Source organism: Alligator mississippiensis, chromosome 1, assembly GCF_030867095.1.
Source record: "Alligator mississippiensis isolate rAllMis1 chromosome 1, rAllMis1, whole genome shotgun sequence".
NCBI lineage: Eukaryota > Metazoa > Chordata > Crocodylia > Alligatoridae > Alligator > Alligator mississippiensis.
This window is the reverse complement of record NC_081824.1, coordinates 462412771-462436718: the sequence shown is the minus strand read 5'-3', so window position 1 is coordinate 462436718 and position 23948 is coordinate 462412771. Positions and strand designations below refer to the sequence as shown.

Sequence of the window (23948 nt, the reverse complement as noted above, 5' to 3'; positions counted from 1 at the left end):
GGTAAAAGAAATGAAGTGAACACCTTGTGCCTGACAGGCTGAATACAGGGTTAAGGTTTGCTATTGCTCAGTCACATATGCACACAACCAAGGAAAAATCATGCATCTTATGTCTTTAGTGGTTCAACAAAAGTGCTAGCAGCTATGAATCTTGGATTCCAGTCTACAAACCAACATTTGATACTGAGTAAAGCCATGTCTACAAGTGCTAGGCAGTAGTACCTACAAGCAAGCCACACTGCATCATGCAGTGCAGCTACATCTGCACAATACTCGGGGCAAGTCAATCAGCAGTGATGAATGACAGGATGAAACTGGCTATTTAGTTCAACCACAGATGTGGATACACTGCTTCCAGCACAGATGGTGCAATGTGCTTGAGGACGCCATGGTAAATGTATCATATAGCCATGACCAAAATAACTTAGACTGTATTCTTACAAACTGCTGCTTGACTTCAGGCACTTAAAACTATATTTGAGAACCTAAATAATGGTACTACTAGTAGTAATACCACTGAGCTGTTCTATGCCCCATTTAATTAACAGAACTCAAGCTATTTTTCAGCTTGTCTATTTTATAAATCGGGAAACTTAAGGCTTTTAGAAATAAGGCATTATCTAAACCCACCCAGTCTACTGTAAAGCTTGGATTAGAGTTTTGGTCTCCCAAATGTCATTTCAATACCATCTAGCCCTCCCAAAAAGAGATCTCTGAAATGCTTCTTTTTTCCCCCTCTTCTCCTCATTGAGTTCAGTTATCATTTTCATCAAAATGAAATCAGTATTTTCATTCTCAATTTTACCATCTAGACAAGCCCTAGGGCCTGACAAAATAATGTGTTGAGAAATCTATTCTATGGGAAAAGTGACCAACATCCTCCTAACAAAACACCCCGATTTAAGATGTTTAGTTAGTATTTTTGGAATTTGAACAAAATGCATATAAATATAATACAAAGCATATAATAAGGCACACAGAGTAACAAACGCAATCTAAAAATAAATGCAGGTCATAGTAATTAATAATTGCTCATGCACGGCAAGGGGAGGGGAGGAGTGGACCTCCTCCCCACCTTGGGCCAGGGTCCACTCCCCCCCACCCCTGTGTCAGCCCCGAGCCCACTCCTCCCATTCCCGCACTGCTGCCGGGTCAGCCCAGGCCTGCTGCTCCCCCCTACCCCCAACCACAGCGGATCGGCTTCTTCCCATCCTCAGGCCTGGTCTTCCCTCACACTGGGCCCAGGCCCACACCTCCCCTCCCCCTGCTACTGCAGTGGGGAGGGGGGAAGTGGGCCCGGACCCCAAGAAGGAGTGAAGGGGGAGTAGGCCCAGATGGGGGGGCACAGGGCTCTGTCCCCCCCACTCCATCCATCCCTCCACCATTCTTTACAAGCAGTTGGCTAGTTGAATAATATAGCCCTAGACCCCTAGCATATTAGTCAAGTTTCTAGTCTCTCTTTAACTAGAGAAAAATGTGTTATATGCAGTGATGCACCAAACCATCTGCACCCCTTTTATTAAAAACCTTAGAATCACCCATGTACTCAGGTAGGGAAAGATTATATATAACACTTGGCAGCATCAATGGGTTAGACTATAAAAGCAAAATCTTCTTTTAATTGAATTAAACACTTAAAAACCCTATTTTTTTAACAGCCACAATGTAATAGTTATGCTCAAATTCTCCCAAATGCTGTCCAATGTTATGAACTATCTACAGATACCCCAGGGTACATATGCTGGGGGACCTCTCTCTGTAGTAAGATAAAAGACAGGTGAAAGAATTTAGACCCATCTAGTAAATGTTTTAAGCTGGCAGGGTGGTTGGGATGTTTTGCTTGCTCTTTGCTTTGTTTCTGGGGGGTTGGGGGAGCTGTTTATTGTAATGCCAGGGGAGTTGTGCAGTCTGAAGGTCAGGGACCACTTACAGGTATATCTAAAAGAACCATAGTATCTAACGGTATACATAAGGGGTAATACTATATTTTCTCTCATACCAAACATCCCTAATAAGACAAGCACTCTTTTTGGAAAGGCAGAATTAATTTGTTAAAAAAGTCCAGAGTTATAGCTGCACAGAGAAGGGACAGAGCCAAATCTTCAGCTCACTCACCCTCCCTTTCCTGATAAACTGAAAGCCCAAACCCTAGTCGCTGCTGAAGACTGGTCTCCGTGGGTGGATCTGCGATTTTGAAAAGAGCTAAGAACAGTCTCCATTTGAAGTCAGAGAAGAGAGCCAGTAAATTAGCTGCCTGAACAGAAATGCCACTGCTACTACTGCTAAATGGACCAATAAGCAGAGTGGTGTGCTTCTGTACCAGGCAGAAAACCAGCTTCTCCACTTAACACATGCACCCTATGTGTACGGGCTGGCTGATCTCTGGGGAAAGGGATGTGTTATATATGAGTAAATGAGATATACACTTTCCAGTCACAGATAACAGTTATAGCTTTGATGCAACATGAGCTAGCAGTTGTTAAAATCACATTCGTGCATGCCTGTATGTGCTGGTAAAACAATATCCTGGCATGTGACCCAGCCAGTCAGTTCCCTGTCTCAAGCTAAAAGATAAACAGCACATTGAAGCTGAGTTTACACTAGCTGGAAAATTAATTTAATAAGTGCATTAACATCAGCCTAGCCATGATCTTCCATAGGCATTTGCTTTGCATGCTACACAGAGTTCAGTTTATACAAAAAAATAAATAAATAAAACAAAAAAAACCTGATACTGTAATGCCAGCAAAAATAGGCTGAAGTTATTAGCTCAAACCAGTAATGATGACAGGGGATGGATATTCCTTACTCAAACTCTTTATTTCCTTAGGTCTCCTAACATAGCAGTATAGATGGAACTTGAAAAGGGAATCTCAAGTTGCAGGAAAAAAGAGTTTGGAGGCAACAGGATGCTGTTTTTTGTGCATATGGCTTAAATGATAGGTGCAGTGGTAGCAAATCTGCTTATGGCTTTCTTAATAAAGAACCTGTTTAGTTCTAGATGCACCAATTCTGCTCATGTTATTATCCTGGAAATAGTGAGACCTGGTGCAAGGAAGATGAACAGAAAGTTAAAGACATAATTAAACACATTCATGAAAGGCATCATGAAGATATTCAGATCACCAGGACTACTAGATTTGTAGATAAGTCTTTTACAAACCTCGAAGTCATGGAAATAAGAACTGAAGAAACCAGTTCTTATTGTCCCTGGGGACAAAAATTAGAAAAAAAGAAAAGGCATTTTCACAATTTAAGAACAAGGGATGAGTGACACTAGTGACAAGAATAATGTGTAGATGACTGGAACAGCTAATAAAGATGTTTAATGAATACTATGGGCTAACAGACAATGAGACCATAGATAGATACATACTGCACTTTTTTTCCAAAAAACAGGAAGGAGAAGAGAAAATAGATGCTCATTATGCTCTTATAAAGAGTTTAGATTATGGATTGTATAGGATGGTTTGGATAGCTATGATCTTGCCTCAAGCAGATGTCTCTTCCTACTTCTCTATGATTTCTTTGTGATTATACAGTCAAACATTCTGGCATTCAGATGTAACTTTAGACAGTAAAGATTCCCTATATAAATATAGAATTGATTGTAGGATATATGAATTTTGTTTACAAGATAGATTTAAATCATTGGACAGTTTATCTCATAAACATAAGCAATTAATAATTGTTCATGCATATTAATATAGGTCAAATGTTAAGGGAGAAGCATTAACCATTCCACATTGGTGTTGGGACATTTTAATGAGGTTTCCAAAATCATTAGATATTCATTGAGTGCACATAATGTTCACCAAAGAAAATCCTGGAGCTTTCAGCTACTTTTCACCTAGTACTTTCTGTGTGAAACATCCTACTGACAGTCAAAGGGTTGTTTTTTTGTGTTTGGTTGATGTTTTTTACAATGTAAAGACCAGATTAAGACCTGAACAGGGACCCAATGGTTCTCCACTTACACTTTTTTTTTTCTTGCCCAAACTTTTGTATATCAAGTTAAAACACAAAATACATGGAAGGAGTTTTTAATCAAAATGATCGATAGTAGATTATTAACTCTGTGCAATTCAGGGTTGGTTTTTTTTCTCCATACTGGTAAAAATCAACCATCCATGATACTATCCCTCATAAATGGTACAGTGGTTTTGATCTCCACATTAACAACATCCCCATCTGACACATGGCATTAAAAGCAATGTGACCAGAAAATTTACAGAAGTCAAGTCATTTCCTGCATAGAGAATTAGGTCAGTGGTGGGCCTGGTAGAAGAGAACAGCCATCAAAACTTTGATGAAAACTTGTTCCCAACAATATCATCTTTTATTTATTTATTTATTTTTTGGCCTATGAAGAGTTTCTTTTCCTTGGAAAACTACAATTTTCATAAAAACAGGAATGATCCACAATGGACATATGTCAGTTTGAGGACGTTATTGTAGTGACTCACTGAAATTCCAGTTCAGTTGCTTCATGGGGGTAGGACAAGGTGCCCCTCAAGATCCTTTTCAACTCTGTGAGCCTAGGTTTCTCTCTCCTCCTAGTCAAAAATTCCTTTAGATAGCCTATTTTATCATATGCCTGAGAGCACAAGGTATCCACACAACCACTCTGAAGAACTATTATGGCAGCATTCTCCATTTTGATATACTTCATGGTTTGGACAAGTTTTGTCTTGTTTTTCATATTTTCACAGAAAATAAAATATTTTTCTCCAGATAAAAGAAAGGTATTTCTATCTGGCTTTAGTCAGGCTATGGCCTTACATAATGACAATGGACAGTTCGCTGCAGGTAAAGGGGAAAGAAAGGAAAAAAAAAAAAATTCCCAGCTGGGACACAGCAACTGACTTATTAAATAATAATTAGACATGAAATCTAGCAAAGAGAAAGTGAAAATAACTTTTGAATTCCAAATGGAGAACAGCTGGATATTGTTTCCAAACAGCAACTCTTTGAAATTTTTGAAGAACCACAGGTATATGATAGCATCAATACTTATTTTATCAAAAAAACCCTAAAATCATCTTTTGCTGTAATTTCCCCCCAGAAATCCTCTCCTATTATTGCTTGTCACTTGGCTCTTCAATATAGTTATATATTAAAATGTAAACCATTTTTTTCATATTTTTTTTTTAATGGAGAAGTCAAACCCTGAGACTGATTACCAACAGAGTTCATCTATATTCAAACGTAGTTTGCATTTTAGGAAACAATACAAATGAATGATGGGTTTCTATCCCAATTGGGAGTCAGGACCTTGAGTTAGGTGCTGAATGAACCGGCATGGCTGCAGAGTTGGGGGGGGGGGCGGCTTCTCTGTTGAAGCCCCGCCCACTTCTCCCCAAGGTGGCAGCCTGGTGTCCTCTAGAGCTGCCTTGGGGAGAAGTGGGTGGGGCTTCAGCAGAGAAGCTCCAAAGAACCACAAGGACCATGCCGGCAAGCCACATGCAGCTCGCTAGCCACAGTTTGGCCACCATTGATCTATGCAGATGACCTGTGCATGACAGCCCAAAACACTGGCTTTCATCATGTTGAAAATTCCCTAAGCGAGGCACGAATTGGCCATCCCACAGCATGCAAACTATGTTGCTTTTCTGAAGTCATGCAGGAGCTTCCCCACCAGCACCCAACCTCTTGATGCCACACGCAAGGAGACACAACTACAGGTGTGGAACAAGAGGCCGAAGAAAAATCCTGACAGTGGAAAACAGGACATTCCAGTAGCCAAGACATTACTACCGGAGGCTGACAAACCATAGCAAAGGTGGCGATGTCTCAACTGCCTGCATGCTGGAGTTGGATGTTCCAACAAACTAATGAAGAAGGTGGGCTATACCATTGGTTTAACCACCTGTGACTGCAGCACAGAGCCTCAGACTATGCAACACCTCCTGTAATACCCGCTGCCTGAAGGCACGTGTACAATGAAAAGACCTTGCAAAGTACAATAAACGAGCACAAGTATGTGTAACAAAATGGTCAAATGTGGTGTAGAGACACGGGAAGAAGTCAGGTTCCTGAGTTTAGAACCTCAATCTGTCCTACATCACCTGTGTGACCATCTGTATATCACTTACTCTTTTAATGTCTCAGCTCTACCCATGAAAATGGAGATAACAGCAACTCCTATTTCCTTTGATTTCCTAACTCAGAGTCATGGTATTTTCCCATTTGTCTAACAGGAGCCATGTAAATAACTGACTTTTCAGTTCATGAGATGAAGAAAGAATTATCATTATGAGTTGACTGAAACAGTTGGTTTTGTTTTATTTTTCTCACCTTTTAAAACAAAGTCAAATACATTTTAAAGCAAAAACAACTAAAAGTCTTTCTTTCAAAGATGTCAAAACACAAATATTTAGATTTTTAATTTTTCCCCCTAGAATTTCATGCTGGAACTAACTGCAAAGCTAGTCAACAGCTTCAGTTGTCCATTTTTTCAGCTGAGAACAAAAACATAGCAAATTTGGAAAACATAATGACTGTAACATAACTTCGGAACACATCCTTTGATCACTCCAACATCTGAGGGAGTGTTCAAGACATCAAATGTCATAAATGTGTTGATTTTAATGCAGGTGGTAACACTGAGAAAACTGGATTTCTGGGCTACCTGGTACTGCAAGTAAATGAATCTTTTTGCTGCATGAGTACAACAGGCACTGAAATCAGTTTACTCACCTCCTGTCCTAAGACTTAGTAGCTCCTGGAGCCCATCAAATGTGAATTGTCCACATATTAACACTTTAAACTAATTTTAAGCATACTTTAGACATCTTAAAGTTACACCACTCCTGGGCAGGTTTATCTCATCTGTGTTACCCAGCTTATGTTCCGTTAATGTGTGGCCACTCCCCAAAGATGAACCACCCAAGTTGCAGTTCTCCACTATCCCAGGATGCAGTGTCCCCTCGCCTGCCTCCCCCTTCTGTGTGGACAAAATTTACACCCCCTGAACACTACTGCCCAGGGTCAGTTCTGGGACCAAGCCAACTCCCCCACCCCATCCCCCAGGGATCCAACCCTATGCAAACAGCCTGCAAGCACATACCAGCTAGCCAGGATACAGGGCATGAATGGGTCAAGGAGTGCAGGGATAAGGGAGGGAAAACTGGGGGGCTGAATTGGATTCCCAAGAGCAGGGGCTTTCTTCCCAAGGCAGGGTCAGTAGTGCCTTCCCTCACTATTACCACCTTCCACCCACCCCAGGAAGTATAACCAGCAACCCCAGGTCCATCCCTAGGGGGTGCAAATCGGGACAACTGCCCCAGGCCCCATGCTTTGGGAGGCCCTATGGAACCAAGAAGAGCAGCTGTGGCGACTCCATGCTGCCACCAGGGTCACATCCAGCCACTCAGCATCCATCCTCCACCCTCACCAAACCCGCCACTGGCTTCCTCACATCTGTGGGCAGGGCCCCGCACAGGCTGATTTGTCCTGGGCCCCGCACCCTGCTTGGGTTGTCTCTGGCAACCCATACACCCAAGTCCCAAATCCCAATTTATTAAAATATGTTACCTTCTTAAATTTTCTTCACCTTTATTTATTTTAAATTAGTTTTGGATTTTTACTTATTTTATCCTTCAGTGCCTGACCACTTTCCCCCACCCCCATTTCCTTTCCACCTCCCATTTCATTATCCACTCCCATCCCATTAATGCTGTAGCTCCCAGATTCATGTTCCCTCTCATTCCCCCCAGCCCATCTCTCACCCCCCACCCCCCCACCCCAAAGCAGGAATACAAGCCTTTCCTGGATCATCAGCCCTATAGTGACAACTCATAGCTATAGCCCCTAGTCAGGCTCCTGCTCACCAGCCCCATAGTGGCATGTCACTGAAGGTGGGGGATAGTCAGAGAAGGTTTTTAGCCTTAAGGTGTGACTGCACTTGAGCTAGCACTAACACTGATCAATATTTGAGCAGACCAAACTGTAGTGTGTAAGAAGGCCATAAACTAATTTCTGGGTGTTCACCTGAGGTAAAACCACCAATATCCAGTCTTCCAGTATCCCAGGAGACACTGCTCCCACATGGACTAGCTATCATCCAAGATTCTACAGCCCTAGGCTGTCAACTAGTTAGCCAGGCAACAGGTGGGTGGAGATGGGACGAGTAAGGAGCGAGAGGAATGAAGGGCGTAAGAGGAAAAGGGAAGCTGATGGGTGGGGAGCTGCTGGGCTGCTGCCTCCTCTGCCCCCAGATTGCCCCTTGGCCCTCAAATCTACCTCTCCACCCCCAAATAATTCCTCTGTAATCTCAGTTGCCCCTTCTGTTCCTCAAATTGTTCCCAACCTTCAAATCTCCCCCTCTACCCCAGGGCTCTTCCCTAGCACCCCAATTGCCCATTTTGCCCATATTGGCCCCTCCACTCCCATATCACTGCCCTTCCACCCTGGTTAACCCAAGAGTGCTGGAGGCATTGGTGAGGGGTCCCCACCCTGCCTGCTGATGGGGTCCCTGCAGACCACACCACCCCAGCTTAGCCATATCCAGGCCCTGTGGGCTCTTCAAATGCAGGGAGCAGGCAGGAAGTGGGGTGGGGATAAGGAGCTTCCAGGCAGCTGCAGGGCCCAGTGGGGGCTGGATCTAGGTGTGCAGAAGCCTGGGAGCAGGGTAGGAGGTGAGCCTTCCTCCTATGCTACCCTGTTTTTGCTTGGGGCTGATTGGCATGCAAGGGGGTGAAGGAAAGGGGGGAAATCCAGAAGCTGATGGGTAGCAGCAGGGCAATTTGGAAGGTAGAGGAAGTAATACAACTGGCATGAGGGGGCCCTTCCCCACCTCCTCCCTGGCTTATACTGTGGTTAGAGAGCTTACTGTGGTAAGGAGGATAGGTATGGAGCAGACTTGCAGTTCCTAGTTATGCCCCTGCTCACCAGCCCTCTAGCTTGGAAACAAGAGGGCAGGACAAACACCCATAGGCGGTCTCAACTACCTCTATACAAATGCTAGAAATATGGGGAATAAGCAGGAGGAACTCTCCCTCCTACTAGCTACAAAAATCCAAACATGGTTAGGCTTACAGAAACTGGGTGGGATTCTACCCATGACTGGGCAGTACTGGGTATCCCATGATCACCTCTTGGTGAAACTGGCCAATTGTCGCCTTGGGTCCACCACAATCCACTGGCTGGAAAATTGGCTCCATGGCCGGACCCAGAGGGTAGTCTGGGAAGTCTAATTGATGGAAGTCACTCATCATGGTGTCCGGTGACCAGTGGGGTCCCCCAAGGCTCTGTCCTTGGACCCATACTGTTCAACATCTTCATTAATGATGTGGACATTGGAGTCAGAAGCGGACTGGCCAAGTTCGCCGATGACACCAAACTTTGGGGCAAAGCATCCACACCAGAAGACAGGCAGGTGATCCAGGCTGACCTGGACAGGCTCAGCAAGTGGGCAGACGAGAATCTGATGGTGTTCAATGCCGATAAATGCAAGGTTCTCCACCTTGGGAAGAAAAACCCGCAGTATCCTTATAGGCTCGGCAGTGCTACGCTGGTTAGCACTATGGAAGAAAGAGACTTGGGGGTCATCATTGACCACAAGAGGAACATGAGCCTGCAATGCAATGCGGCGGTTAGTAAAGCGACCAAAATGCTGGCTTGCATCCATAGATGCTTCTCAAGCAAATCCCAGGACGTCATTCTCCCCTTGTACTCAGCCTTGGTGAGGCAGCAGCTGGAGTACTGTGTCCAGTTTTGGGCTCCACAATTCAAAAAGAATGTGGAGAAGCTTGAGAGAGTCCAGAAAAGAGCCACGCGCATGATCAGAGGTCAGGGAATCAGACCCTACGATGACATGTCCTCGATGATCAGGATGGGTTCAGATGAGGGGCACACTGAGGCACTCTGGGTTAGAATGCAAGGGGGTCATGGGGAAAGGGACTTGATAGTGGGCATCTGTTACAGACTGCCTCACCAGGGGGACGAGCTGGACCTGGAATTTTCAGGTCAGCTCACGGAGGCTGTAAGGACAAGGGATGTGGTTGTCATGGGTAACCTAAACTACCCAGGCATCTGCTGGGAGCAGCAGTCAGCTAGGTCCAATCGCTCACGTAGGTTTTTAGCCTGCATACAGGACCTCCACCTACCTCAGAAGGTACATAATCCCACCAAAGGAAATGCCTTGCTGGACTTGGTCCTTGCCACAGGCGATGACCTGGTGAGGGATCTGTGGGTGCTCGACTACCTAGGCATTAGTGACCATCGTCTGCTGGAATTTACTATCTGACGCAGGATGGTGAAAGCAAGCGGTAAGGCAAAAGTCCTTGACATCAGAAGGGCCGACTTCAATGAGCTAAGGAGATTAGTAACAGAGACATTGGGGACTCGGAGCTTCAATGAGATGGGAGTCCAGGACAGGTGGTTGTTTCCTAAAGAGACGATCCTCTGACCTCAGAGGGAATCAGTCCCAATTCGAACCAAAGCAGGAAAGAGTGCTAAAAAGCCCCCTTAGCTCAGTAAAGGCATCCAGGAGGGCCTGACAGCAAAAAAGTGGCATACAATCAGTGGAAACAAGGGGCAATCACCAAGGAGAATTACACCTCCATTGCTCGTGATTGCAGGGAGGCAGTTAGGAAGGTCAAGGCAGTCATGGAACTAGGGCCAGTGACCAGAATTAGGGATAACAAAAAGTCCTTTTTCAAATACATAGGGAGTAAGAAGAAGGCACCAGATAATGTGGGGCCCCTATAGGATAGGCTTGGCAATCTAGTGATTGCAGCAAAGGAAATAGCTGATCTCTTCAACGAATTTTTTGCTTCCATATTTTTGAGCAGGGGCCGAGACAACTCCCCCACTAGGATTACGGACAGGCTCAGGGGACATGACACCATGCCTAGGGTCAGGGACGATCTAGTCACAGAACTCTTGGAGGGGCTGGACATATATAAATCAACAGGTCTGGATGCTCTTCATCTGAGGGTACTGAGGGAATTGGTGGAGGTCATGGCACGGCTGTATGAGCATTCATGGTGCTCTGCCCAGGTCCCAGAGGACTGGAACAGGGCCAGATTGATCCTCATTTACAAGAAGGGGAGAAAGCAGGACCCAGGTAACTATAGGTCAGTTAGTCTCACCTCAGTCCTTGGTAAGACCTTTGAGAAAATTATCAAGTAACATATCTGTGGGGGCCCAGCAGGGGAGGTAATGCTCATGGGCAACCAACACGGGTTCACTGTGGGCAGATCCTGCCTGACTAACCTTGTTTCCTTTTATGACCAGGTCATAAAGTTTTTGGATGCAGGCATTGAGGTAGATATCATCTATCTGGACTTCAAGAAGGCCTTTGACACTGTTTCTCACCCCGTTCTCATAAAAATACTAGGTGACTGTGACACTGATGCCTACATAGTCAGATGGATGGCAAATTGGCTCGATAGTCACACCCAGAGAGTGGTGGTGGATGGGTCATTTTTGACCTGGAGGGACATGGGCAGTGGAGTTCCCCAGGGCTCAGTCCTTGGACCTGTGCTATTCAACATTTTTATCAATGACTTGGAGGTGGGTGTGGAAAGCACACTGTCCAAATTCGCTGATGACACAAACATGTGGGGTGAGGTGGGCACACTGGAGGGGAGGGACAGAATCCAGCTAGATCTAGACAGGTTACAGAGGTGGGCAGATGAGAATAGAAATGGAGTTCAATGCAGACACGTGCAAGGTGCTGCATCTAGGGAGAAGGAACCTACAACACACCTATAGGCTGGGGAACACCCTTCTTGTCAACATGGTGGCTGAAAGGGATCTTGCAGTCATAGTTGACTCCAGGATGGACATGAGCCGCCAATGTGAGGAAGCGGTCAGTAAAGCTAACCGCACCTTGTCATGCATCTACAGATGCATCACAAGCAGGTCCAGGGAGCTGATCCTTCCCCTCTATGTGGCACTGGTCAGGCCACAATTGTAGTACTGCGTCTAATTCTGAGCGCCGCACTTAAAGAGGGATGGCCACTCGCATGGTCAGGGGGACAGCAGGCCAGACCTTACAAAGATAGACTGAAGGGCCTAAAGCTATTCAGCCTCCACAAGAGAAGACTGAGAGGAGATCTGGTGGCCATCTATAAACTCACCAGGGGGGAGCAGCGGAAAATAGGTGAATCTCTGTTCCCCCGGGCACCACCTGGCATAACAAGGAGTAACAGCCACAAATTGATTGAGAGCAGGTTCAGGCTTGATAGCAGGAGGCATTACTTTATGGTTAGGGCTGCAAGGATTAGGAGATTCTATGTTTACCAGGCTACCCCTTGGCATAACTAGGAACAATGACCACAAACTGACGGAAAGCAGATTTAGGTTGGACATCAGGAAGAACTTCTTTATATTAGGAATTGCCAGAATCTGGAATGGGCTTCCAAGAAAGGTGGTGCTCTCCCCTACCTTGGGGGTCTTTAAAAGTAGACTAGACAAGCACATGGCTAGGATCACCTGGGCAGGGTGTTAGATTCAATGATCTGCTTAGGTCCCTTCAGACCCTAACACCTATGAATCTATGGATTATGGACAATGATGCTTTATCACTGGTTGTTTGTTAGGATTTAACTGGAGGGAGAAGATTATTGGTGTCTGTATGCAACAGAAGGTTTTCTGAAAATGCATTGCTAAACTCTTAGGATGTTATAAAAGGGCTGAGCACCAATGGGTGACACTGCACCAAAATATTTTGTTAAATCAACTAAGCTGTAGGTCTTATTTAGTATCCAAATGCTCCTTAAGTCAAGGCCATGAAAGACCTCAATCAAAGCTTTATCTGTTCTCAAGACAAAAAACAAAACCACATTTACATCCATGAGAATCCAACCTGTAATACTGCACCTGTTTAAAAGACAGTTTAAGGTAGGCATGCCAAAGAGGCATTTTATACATTCATAAATTATCAGTACAGTGAGAAACATATTTCCATACTCTAATACACTGTGTATATTTCAAAAGCCTAATGAAAGAGGTAGCTTACATGGGCTAAATTTAGTGTGTTTCCATGACAGCAGCATGAGATAGAATTTTATGAATTTGTAACTGAATTGAAAGTTTTAAAAAAGGAAACTAATGAATTAAGCAATGATGCATTACTTAATTGCTTTAAAATGGTATGCCAAACATATCATCTAGGGAGTACTACCATTCTTGTATATCTAGAGAAGGCCAATGAAGGTGAGGTCTTGAATGAGGTATTTAAGTTCATGAGGAACACAGTAGGCATGTCTATACATGACGCTACATCACCATAGCAATGCACTACAGTGATGTAGCAGCAGCAGGCACGCACCATGATGCTGCAGCTACGTTACTGTAGTGGCACACTCCCTCTTGCTATGAGTAACAATGGTGCCATAGGATCACACGCCCAGTGAAAACGGATAATCTCTTCCATTTAATATTGTGTCATAAAATAGAAACATGGAATATCTTGATTAAGCTCAGAGGTAAAATTTAGATTCAATAAAAATTATTTCTGATGTAGCAAAAATACAGTGGAATTCCCCACTGAAATATTGCACGCAGATTTAAAATGTGCTGAATAACTGTATGACCATGAAGAGAAAGTTTACCTACTGTAATGTCACAAAGATAAGGGCATTTCTTCAGGGTGCCGGCCATCGTCTATAAGGATTAGGAAGACATTTTTTCCTATATGAACTGTGTACAATCATTTTGCACTTTGATCCCTAAGTAGCTGAAACTTCTTTTCACCTTCTCCATGTTCCCCTGGTAGTCCAGATTAAAAACTTACTGTTACTGGTAAAGAAGGAAATCTGAATATCAATCCACTGCACGTTGAGGAGCTCATAGAAGTTCATGACCTAGTAGGAGAGGGGCCAAGAAGTCCTCTCCCTCTCTGCAAGAGCTTCCATTAAAAAAGCATCTGCATGATAATCACTGCTTACAGTGCAATCAGCAGTTTTCCAGACACTTCCTACTGACACTTTCTTAACACCTTTCCTCATTCAGAGAACACTGGCCAGATTTATTTAGAGTTTCTTGGCATACAAAATTGTTGCTATAATCCTTTGTAGAATGCAATGTGTGGGTAAAGCTGGTAGGAAACAGTGGTATGGAGGAGTTGGAATAAAACCCCTGTTTTATACATTTGTGAGTCTTCTGGGGCAGGGAAGGAGTGGCAAATACAAATGAATGAGTAAAAATTAGAAATTCCATAACATGCAGACTTAAAGATTTTTTTTTTTAAATCAGGCTTTTGATCCCAATTAGAAGGAAACTCAAAACATTTTACAAATTCTCCAAAGAAAATTTCAGGAAATAATTTTTTTGCAATGTCCCATTTCAACATCCACTCAATATATATCTTCCATGCAGTGGTTAACACTTGTCTTCAGTTATAAATGTAAGATAATGTATATTTGAAATATAAAAAACGGTCAATATTGAAATAAAATGTTTCAATGGCTATATTGAGGGGAGGTTCCTGACACATATTGGAAGGAGTCCAGCAGAGAGCAACAAAAAAAGATTAGAGGCCTGGAAAACAAGACTTATGAAGAAACAACTAGGATTATTTAGTCCAGAAAAGATAAACCTGAGGGGGAGTGTGAGGGTTGATAACAATCTTACCTAAAGGGCAAATATAGAAAAGACAAGCCAATTGCCCATCAAGAATGACAAGGGGAAGGGGTGGGTGGATACAGATTACTGCCACCCAATGCCACCTCTGCCTCCCAGGAACGGGGCTGGTGGGGGAAAGCTTGCACACAGCAGCCACCACGGCCACCCACTGTCTTGGCACTGCCACCACTCCACATCTGGACATGTGCAAGCCACCCCCTCACTCCGTCTCCGGCCCCGTGTGCCCCCCAGTACCCCGCTGCTCCATATCCGTCCCTGTGACAACCCCTCCCCCTGGTGTCTGGGCCAACACTCCCCCACCTGCCGCTCCGTGTCCGCCCTCACGCCCAGAGGCAGATTAATGTCTACTGGGGCCCTGGGCAAACACAAAATTGGAGGCCCTCTCCCTCCACAGAAGCTGGGCTGTGGGGGAGGGAAGGGGAACGGACGGAGCAGGGTCCCTTCCCCTCCTGGTGCTGGTTGAGGGAGATTGGGGGGAACCTGCTGGGTTGGGGGGGGGGCAAATGCCACCTCTTCTCCCTGCTGCTTGCCCCCCCCGTCCCATTATGGCCAAACATACACACACACAGGCACATACAGACAGAAACACACTCCCTCCTGCCATGAACACAGACGTATGCATGCACACACAGACACACAGAGACACATACAGACACATGCACGCACACACACAGATAGTCGCACACTCTACTCACTCTCTACACACGGACACAAACACACTCTCCCTCCTGCCATGAATGCAGACACATGCACATACACACATATGAACTGACACACACAAGCACACACATGCATGCACACACCACACTCAGACAGGCACACACTCTACTCACTCACGTTCTGCACATGGACACATAGACACAAACACAGCCTCTCTCCTGCCATGTACACAGATGCATGCACGCATATGCATGCACACACAGACACATGCACGCACACACACAGACAAGCATGCACTGTACTCACTCTGCACATGAACACCCAAAGACAAACACAGTCTGCCTGCCATAAACAATCCCCCACTCACACTGTGATGCCCCTGACTCCCATCACCCCCATCCCTGCTGGTGCCCCCCACTCCTTACCCACAGCCCCCTGGCACTGCAAGTGCCCCCCACACTCCCAACCCACAGCTCCCCACCCCCACCCCGGTGCTCCACACTCCCAAGTCACAGCCCCCACAACCCTGCAGCTGCCCCTCACTCCCAACCCACTGACCCCAGTCCTGTCAGTGCCCCTCATTCACCAAATTGCTGTACCCTGCCCCTCTTGGCCCTGATGGTGCCCCTTACTCCTAACCCACACCCCTGTACCACCCCATGCCAGCCGGTGCCCCTCACTCCCAACCCACAGCCCCCTGGTGCTGCCATTGCCCCCCGCAGTCCCCCACCCCCACCCCAATGCCCCTCATGCCCAACCTACATCCCTGTTCCCCCAACCCTGTTGGAGGGGTTCAGCTGTCCCTGTCCTACCCGGGCTGGAGCGCGGTGGCTCTTATTCATGTATGTCTGGCCCCAACATGGGCTGGGGGGAAGACGAGGGGAGGCTTGTGGGACCCTCACCCTGGGATAGGGCTGCAGTGCCCTGTGGGCAGCCTGGTCAGGGCCCCCTCCCTCTCATTCTCCCTGGGCAGTGGCTCCTGGCTGCTCAGCCCTTGGAGCACAGAGCACAGTCACTGGGTCCTGTGCTGTTGCCTGGCCACAGAGCTCCCCACTGCCAAGCACCTCTTCCCCTTTCCCCTGCTGGAGGGGCAGGCAACCCTCCCCTCCCCCTGCCCTGTTGCAGCTGCAGCTCCCCCTCCTGCCCAAGTGTCCGGGACTTTGCTGTGCTCCTGGGGTGGGAGAGGCGGAAGAGATCAGAGCCAGCAAGGAGCTCCACATGGGTCTGCTGCCTCTGCAGCTCCAGGCAGGTCTGTTTGTGCTCCCTGCTGCCTCCAATTGCTCTCCCCCTGCTCCCACCCCCAGAGCAAAGGAAATCCTGGGCAACCCCTCGTCCCATGGTCCCACCCTGCCGCCCTCCCGCCTGTTCCCCGACCACCTCCACCCCTATTTGTCTGTCTGTCTGTTTGTCCCTAATGCTCCAAGCTAATTGCTGCCTGCCCTGTGGAAGTATAGGTAACATTATGTACAGACAGACACACAGACAGAACTAGTACAGCTTTTATTATATTAGAAGATGGAAGCAATGACATCAGGCAGCAGCAGGGGAAATTTAGCTTGGAAATTAGGAGGAACTTTCTGATGAGGGTGGTCAAAAATTGGAACAGGCTAACTACAGAAGTTGAGGAATCTCCAATCTTGGAAGTTTTCAATAGCAGGTTGGACAGACACTTGGGTGGGATGGTTTAGTTGGTGATGATCCTACCTTCAGCAGGAGGCTGAACTAGGTGACCACATGAAGTCCCTTCCAGACCTACTTTCCTATGATTGTATGAACTTTTCTATTCATGAGACATTTTAGATTGATTTGGTCCCAATGCATGGTGGAAAATTAATTCAAATCCTGAAAATGCCTATGCTACAGGGAAAAAAAAAATCCTACCCTATGATATCCCCCGGGAGACCAGTCTGGGGGGTAAAGGAGTCCAGGAGAGCTGGTTGTATTTTAAAGAATTCTTACTGAGGGTACAGGAACAAGCAATCCTGATGTGCTTGAAGAATAGCAAATGTGGAAGCAACCACCCTGGCTTAGTAGAGCACTCTTCAATGAGCTTAAACACAAAAATGGAGCTTATAAGTGGAAGCGTGAACAAACAACTTGGGAGGAGTATAAGAATATTGCTCGAGCATGCAGGGATGAAGTCAGGAAGGCCAAAATGCAACTGGAGTTGCAGCTAGCAAGAGATGTGAAGAGTGACAAGAAGGGTTTCTACAAGTATGTTAGCAATAAAAGGAAGGTCAGGGAAAGTGTGGGTCCCTTACTGAATGGGTAGGCAACCTAGACAGATGGTGAAGAAAAGGCTGAAGTGCTCATTGCCTTTTTTTTCCTCAGTCTAGACAGGCAAGGTCAGCTCCCAGACTACTGCACCAGACAACACAGTTGGGGGGGGGGGGGGCGGGGCGGGTCAGCAGTCTCCCATGGTGAAAGAACAAGTTAGGGACTATTTAGAAAAGCTAGACATGTACAAGCCCATGGGGCCAGATACAGTGCATCTGAAGGTGCTGAGGGAGTTGGCTAATATGATTTCAGAGTCATTGGCCATTATCTTTGAAAACTTGTGGCAATCAGGGGAGGTCCCAGACAACTGGAAAAGGGCAAATGTAGTGTCCATCTTTAAGAAAGGGAAGAAAGAGGATCCAGGGACTTACAGAACAATCAACTTCACCTCAGTCCCTGAAAAAAACCATGAAGCAGGTCCTCAAAGAATCCATTTCTAAGCACTTGGAGGAAAAGGTGAATAATAACAGTTAGCATGGATTCACCAAAGACAAGTCATGCCTGACGATACTGTCTGCCTTCTATTAGATAACTGGCTGTATGGATGACCATCAGTGTGCCCTTGTTGCCAAGAAGCTAACAGCATACTGGGATGCATTAGTAGAAGCATAGCCAGCAGATCAAGTGAAGTAATTATTCTGCTCAATTCTGCACTGGTGAGACCATATCTAGGGTAGTTGTGTCCAGTTTTGGGCCCCCACTATAGACAGGATGTGGACAAGTTAGAGAGAGTCCAGCAGAGAGCAATGAAAATGGATGGGGGCTGAGGCACATGACTTATGAGGAAAAGCTGAAGGAACTGAGTTTTTTTTAGTTTGGAGAAGAGAAGAATAAGGGTGTTTGTGCATGCCATGTTTTTTGCCCTTTCTTGTGCTGCAACGGCATGACTGTTTGCATGAGCAAGTTTTCCAGACACTTTAAAAGTCCTTCTGACTCACTGAAGTAAAACTTCTCAGATGTAGCTTAGTTTGGCTCACCACAAATTAAAGCATAGTGTCCATGGATTCATTGCATGCAAACACAAAGGCACTCAAAAATGTGTAACGAACCTCCCTGTCCACCAGATGGTGCTGCAACTTTTTTGTAGTTCACTCCTTCTAATTGCTTCTGCTTTTGAATGGCTTCTGTTTTTTGTTTTTTTCTTGTGCCCTTTGCTGGCTCCCTGCTTCCACAGCTATGTTGTAGGGCATGGGGTGGGGGGCCATGAGCCGGGAGGGCAGTGTTGGACCATCCCACTCTCCTGTGGCACAGCTGGGGTCTGGGCTTAATTCATTTGAAAACCTAGTGTGTGCAAATGCTGATGCAACACTTCAAAGCTTAATTCATTCGAAAACCTAGTGTGTGGAAATAGTGATGCAACACTCCAAAATAAACAAGTTTAAATTTTATTAAACTATTTAATTTAATGAGGATTATCCCCCATGGTGTGTACAAGCACTCTAAGAAGGGATTTGATAGCAGCTTTCATCTACTTGCAGGGTGGTTTCAAAGAGGATGGAGCTAGACTGTTCTGAGTGGTGACAGATGACATATCAAGGAACAATGGTCTGAAGTTGCAGCAAGGGATGTTTAGGTTGAATATTAGGAAAACACTCTTCCTAGGAGGGTGGTTGAAGCACTGGAACAAGTTACCTAGAGAGGCGGTAGAATCTCCATCCTTGGAAGTTTTTAAGGTCCAGATTGAAAAACCATGGCTCGAATGATCTAGTTGGGGATGGTCCTACTTTGAGCAGGGGTTTGGACTAGATGACCTCCTGAGGTCCCTCCCTACCCTAATTTTCTATGATTCTATATATGAAAAGGAAGCTTTTTATATAACTCAATTAAAAGGTTGACTTTCTTTTACACTTAATTTCTTCCAGCAGCAGTATTCATCTACCAGACCGTGTTTGCCCAAAAGATACTTTAAAAAACACTCTGTCCCAAATGAATCAATGGGATTCTGATTTTCAGAAGCTCATAGCCCATTTGTGCTCACAGCTGTTGTCAACATTCAACACATTTGTTTATAGAGACCTCTATACCATTTGTATATAGAGTTCCCCCATCTGTTTTCACCAATATCTACTTTTCATGTATTTATGCATATACAAATAAGTACACACTATTTGGGGGGCAGACAATTGTATGCCAACAATTTTGAGAATTGAGACGTAAGTTATTTAACAGAAATAACCTGCTTGTGATATTAGTCGATGTTTGGGATTTGGAATACAGATCAATGCTTTCTTCCACAGGCAGGGGGTGATCTGTACTTTAAATCCTGCCATCATGGAGAACACATGCAAAATGCAAGCAAGAGAAAAATAGAAATATTCTGAGCCTTAGCATAGCTACAAGTGAGAGAACAAGGTCTGAGGCAGCTGATGGTGAGGCCCATGGCATGGTTGAAAATCTAATTTGAAATATACCATGTGAGAAGAACTTTTATACCAAACTGTGTTAACTAGTCTTTTACCGCATAAAGCCCAGTTAAGCCATAATTGGATGTATGGGCATTTCTAGCTAGTTTGCATTTCAGCATTCATGTCTGAAGGACATTAGTTGGTACATCTGTGAGATCACTGGCTTATGGATATAATTATAACTTTCCCAGCCAAAGAGAGTTATAGGATTTATTTTGTTTCTTTGGGATGGACATTTTTAATTTAGATGGACCTTCTTATTGTGAAATGCTCTGTCAAGAAAAGCTCTGCCATCAGTATTTGGCAGTTTCCAATGTTTCTCCAAACCAATGCTGGTTAATCATATAGAACACTTGACTGACAAGTTTGTGGTTCCTTAGCATGAATTTAAAATGACAAATATTAGAATTATTTTTCCCTCAGTCGAGACCAGGATATTACTCAGCCTGAACTGAAATTGAAAAGTTGATTTCTGTTATTTGTAGACAGAAGACAACCATTCCATCCAAACATGAAGGATTACTGTGTTTATCCCCATTAGCTAGTTATCAGGCAATACACAAATAGGGACAGTCATGCTGGCTAGCCCCAGATCGAAGCACCCGCATGCTCAGGCCAGCCCCTCGTCAGCATGCTGAACTGGGTTGGAGCAGCCCCAGACTAGCAACATGACCCCCAAGGCTCCCTGCCAACTGGGGCTACTCTGCTCTGACTCAACATGCTGTAGTCCTGTGCACATGTGCAAGTGAGTTGCCTGGGAGCAATAAACTCTGACCTGTACTATGCTGGAGTTCATTCAGTCTCCCTAACTGCATTATAAATGCAGCCCCAGGGTCCCAGTTTGGACAGACAGAAAAAAACAAAGGTAAACTCTGACAATCTTAGTGTGGCAGTGCACCTTTGGCTCCCTGCCACTTTAAGGGCTGGGAGCAGACAACCAGCAGGTACCTGATTAGGGTGGTCATTTTAGGGCCCAGACACACAGGCTAGAGCAGCAGTCTGCTGCTTGTAGCCGAGAAGGCAACATCAGGCTGAGCTGCTGCTCACAGAACAACTTGGAGGTAAGGGGAGGGGCTTTGGGGAAGGAGGAGGCTCCTGGTCCTGGGTATGACCTCAAACTTCACCCTGCCAGGTTAGGGTGGTCTGACAGGGCTGTCTGTGGCAGGACAGCCCCCAAGAAATACCAGACCAGGTCCCCCCCTTCCCTGATGAAAGGCGAGTAGGGGCACCTTAACTCTGGGCCCTACCATCTGGTGGGTAATGGTGAGAGTAGTGTGGGCCAGGTGCACTAGTGAGGAGGCACCTGAGCCCAGCAGAGATGTGAGATCCCAGAGTGGGTAACTTGTTGTGTGCAGTTTGAGGGCCTGTGCAGAGTAAGGTGCAACTGCAGCACCTGAAGGACTGTGCTAGTGGGGTGTAGAGTAGAGCTGCAAGGGTGGTACTTGGGCCAACCCCAAGTGTGTGTCCAGTGAGGGGCTTCGAGCAGAAGCAACCCAGTGTACAGCACAAGGTGTCACCATGTAGAGTAGGGGAGCATGAGAGAACCAAAAGTGCTGCCTGTGTTGTGCCAGAGAGCTAGTAGGTAAGCCTGATGGCCAAGAGGTTGCTCAAGGGAACAGGGCAGGTTGTATGTGCCCCAGCAAGGGGTGGAGTGTAAGAGGCCCCTGTGAGAGGGGGCAGAGTGAGTGTGAGTATGAAAGAGGCCCAACAATGTTCTGAGTCTGGCCTGGCTTGAAGCTGGGAAGCGATAATAATATTCTGGATGCTATCTATGAGGTATGGGACACCGTGTAGGGCCAGTTTGGAGTTATGGATAGCACCCCCTGGCATTGGGATATTGAATGGGCAGCCTCCCGCTTAATATATCAGAGTAACATTCAAGTCATGGCAGGCGAGTCAGGGCAAACTGCCCTAGGCAAGTGGGTAGACTCCCTTGAGATCTAGCCCCAGAAAGGCCCCGTGTCACACTTAGCTTACACCATTTGTCCAGTTTCACATGAAAGTTCTGACAGAGGCAGAAATGACATCCAGTTTCTCAGGATTTTAACTTCCTTTACCAGATAGCATGTTTCTTTTTCCCACAATTCCTCACTTAACTCACCACACACCTTCCATTGCGTGCTGCACGCATAGGAGGGACTTCATAGATAACCGCCTTCTTTACCACACAATCTTGATTCTCCTCCAGAGTAGGACCACCTAGTCATTGAATGAGGCAGAGGTTAGGGGGAAAAATTAGTACATGACCCTGTAATTAAGGACTACACTATAATGCTTATGGACAAGAAGGCTGAATTAAAGACAGCCGGCAATTTCTAACCTTTGAACGCTTGACATGGCAACATTAATAATAGCCTTTTAACATTTTTTTTTTTCTTATAGATACCCACACACACTTTGTTATTCTGTTCAACTGGCAACATTTAGGAGAAGTGAAGCAAATCAAATGCAATTTGAGAACTCATCTATTTCAGCTCCACTCAAACCAAATCAGTCTGTTGAGAATTGCAGTGATCGTGTGGATAATTAGCATTGTCATTGTTGTATTTGTTTTTTTATGAGACTTTAATGTGTTGTTTCTTCCCCTTCCCCCTTTTTTCTACTCTTGATATTTTAATATGAATTATTTAGTCAGAAAAGACTTCAATGAATTTGTGACAGCAAATGAATTGTAAACTGTCCGCCCACAGTTGGCCTTTTGTTTGTATTATATTAGCTATTTTGTTGTTGTTGTTGTTGTTAATATGGATTAGTTTTCTTTCAGGGGAAAAACAACGCTACTACTAGAATAGCATCTACTCTAGTCCCATGACTCCTGGCTCTCCATGGAAAGCACAACCTTTCCCCGCAGACCTTGGAGGTCCAAGAGATATGCTTATGGCCTCCTGATTCATTAGGCTGCAAGGGGTGCTCCACCATTGAAGATGGCTTCCTGAAGATGTAAGCAAGCAAGCAGTCAATTCATCTTGAAATCTTGCCAAGACATATTATTTTCACCCATCCACAAGTAAAAAACAAATAAAATGATTTTTCCTCCATTTTTTCAAAATCAATTCACTTGTAGATTGGGATGAAGCATGGAAAAGTGTACCAGGGGCTCCTAACCCCTGCTACTTTGAGACTGAGAGAGCTGCAGACACAATCAGGCAGATAAGTAGTAGCTAAAGTGCAGTGGAGCAGATGGCAGCAATGAGAGGAGGGGGGTCAATCAGTGGTCTAAGAGGAGACCCCTATGCCAAGTTGGGAAGACTATGTTTCAGAAGGAGTGGGGGACCAGGGAACCATCAGCCTATGTCTTGGGCCAGTCTCACCTTGAACTCTGAAGGAAGAGCACCTGGAAATGCAAAGCTGCTGAACACTTATACACAAGCAAATGCAGGTACCTTGCAGGGAAACAGCTGATATGTGGGTGAAGAGTTAGCTGTTAGCCAGACACACAAAAGGGTTTAAGTATTTGGCTTGCATTGGGTTTTTTCTTTTTTTTTTATGTGGACCATTTTACTACAAGGCTTGGGAGTGGCTGAAAGGGAGGAAAAAGGCCATGATGGGTGTCTGGGAAGGTATTCCACATACTGATTAGTGGGCCAATGTGAGACCGACAGTCAGGGGGCTAGAAAGGAGAGCCCGAGAGAAACTGGTAGAAGGCAGGGCTGACAGGGCTCAATAGTTTGAGCTGAAGGGCCAAGTAAACCAATAGAGTGAGCTGAGAGGCAAGCATGCCTACTGGACTAAATGCAGGGGCTAGTAATAGAGCCAGAACCAAAGATTGAGGATCTGAGGAGCTGGCTACAAAGCCCACAGGGGGAAAAAAGACAAACCCTTGATTAAATAAGAGCCTAGACACATGGCCCAAGAGTGACCAGCCAGAAGGTGGAACTGCAGACCCTAGGGAGACTAGTGGGAGAAAAAGACTGCAGGCCCTGAAGGGATCAGTTGAGGGCAGAGATGGCAAGCCCCAGGAAAGGGCTGGCTCATTAGATAGTTAGGAGGGGACTAAAGAAAGAAAGA

At 45.5% G+C, this 23948-nt stretch overlaps 2 long non-coding RNA genes across 3 annotated transcripts in view; one reads left to right on the top strand and one right to left on the bottom strand.

Moving 5' to 3' along the window:
- The window catches only part of LOC132248594 (uncharacterized), a 155795-nt gene extending 132817 nt beyond the window's left edge, over positions 1–22978 (top strand). For both annotated transcript variants that reach the window (XR_009459869.1, XR_009459868.1), the window contains exon 3: positions 22705–22978. This is a non-coding gene — a long non-coding RNA (uncharacterized LOC132248594). The remainder of the gene's footprint in view (positions 1–22704) is intronic.
- The window catches only part of LOC109284626 (uncharacterized), a 1607267-nt gene that overhangs the window by 1454760 nt on the left and 128559 nt on the right, over positions 1–23948 (bottom strand). The gene's annotated exons all lie outside the window — the stretch shown is intronic.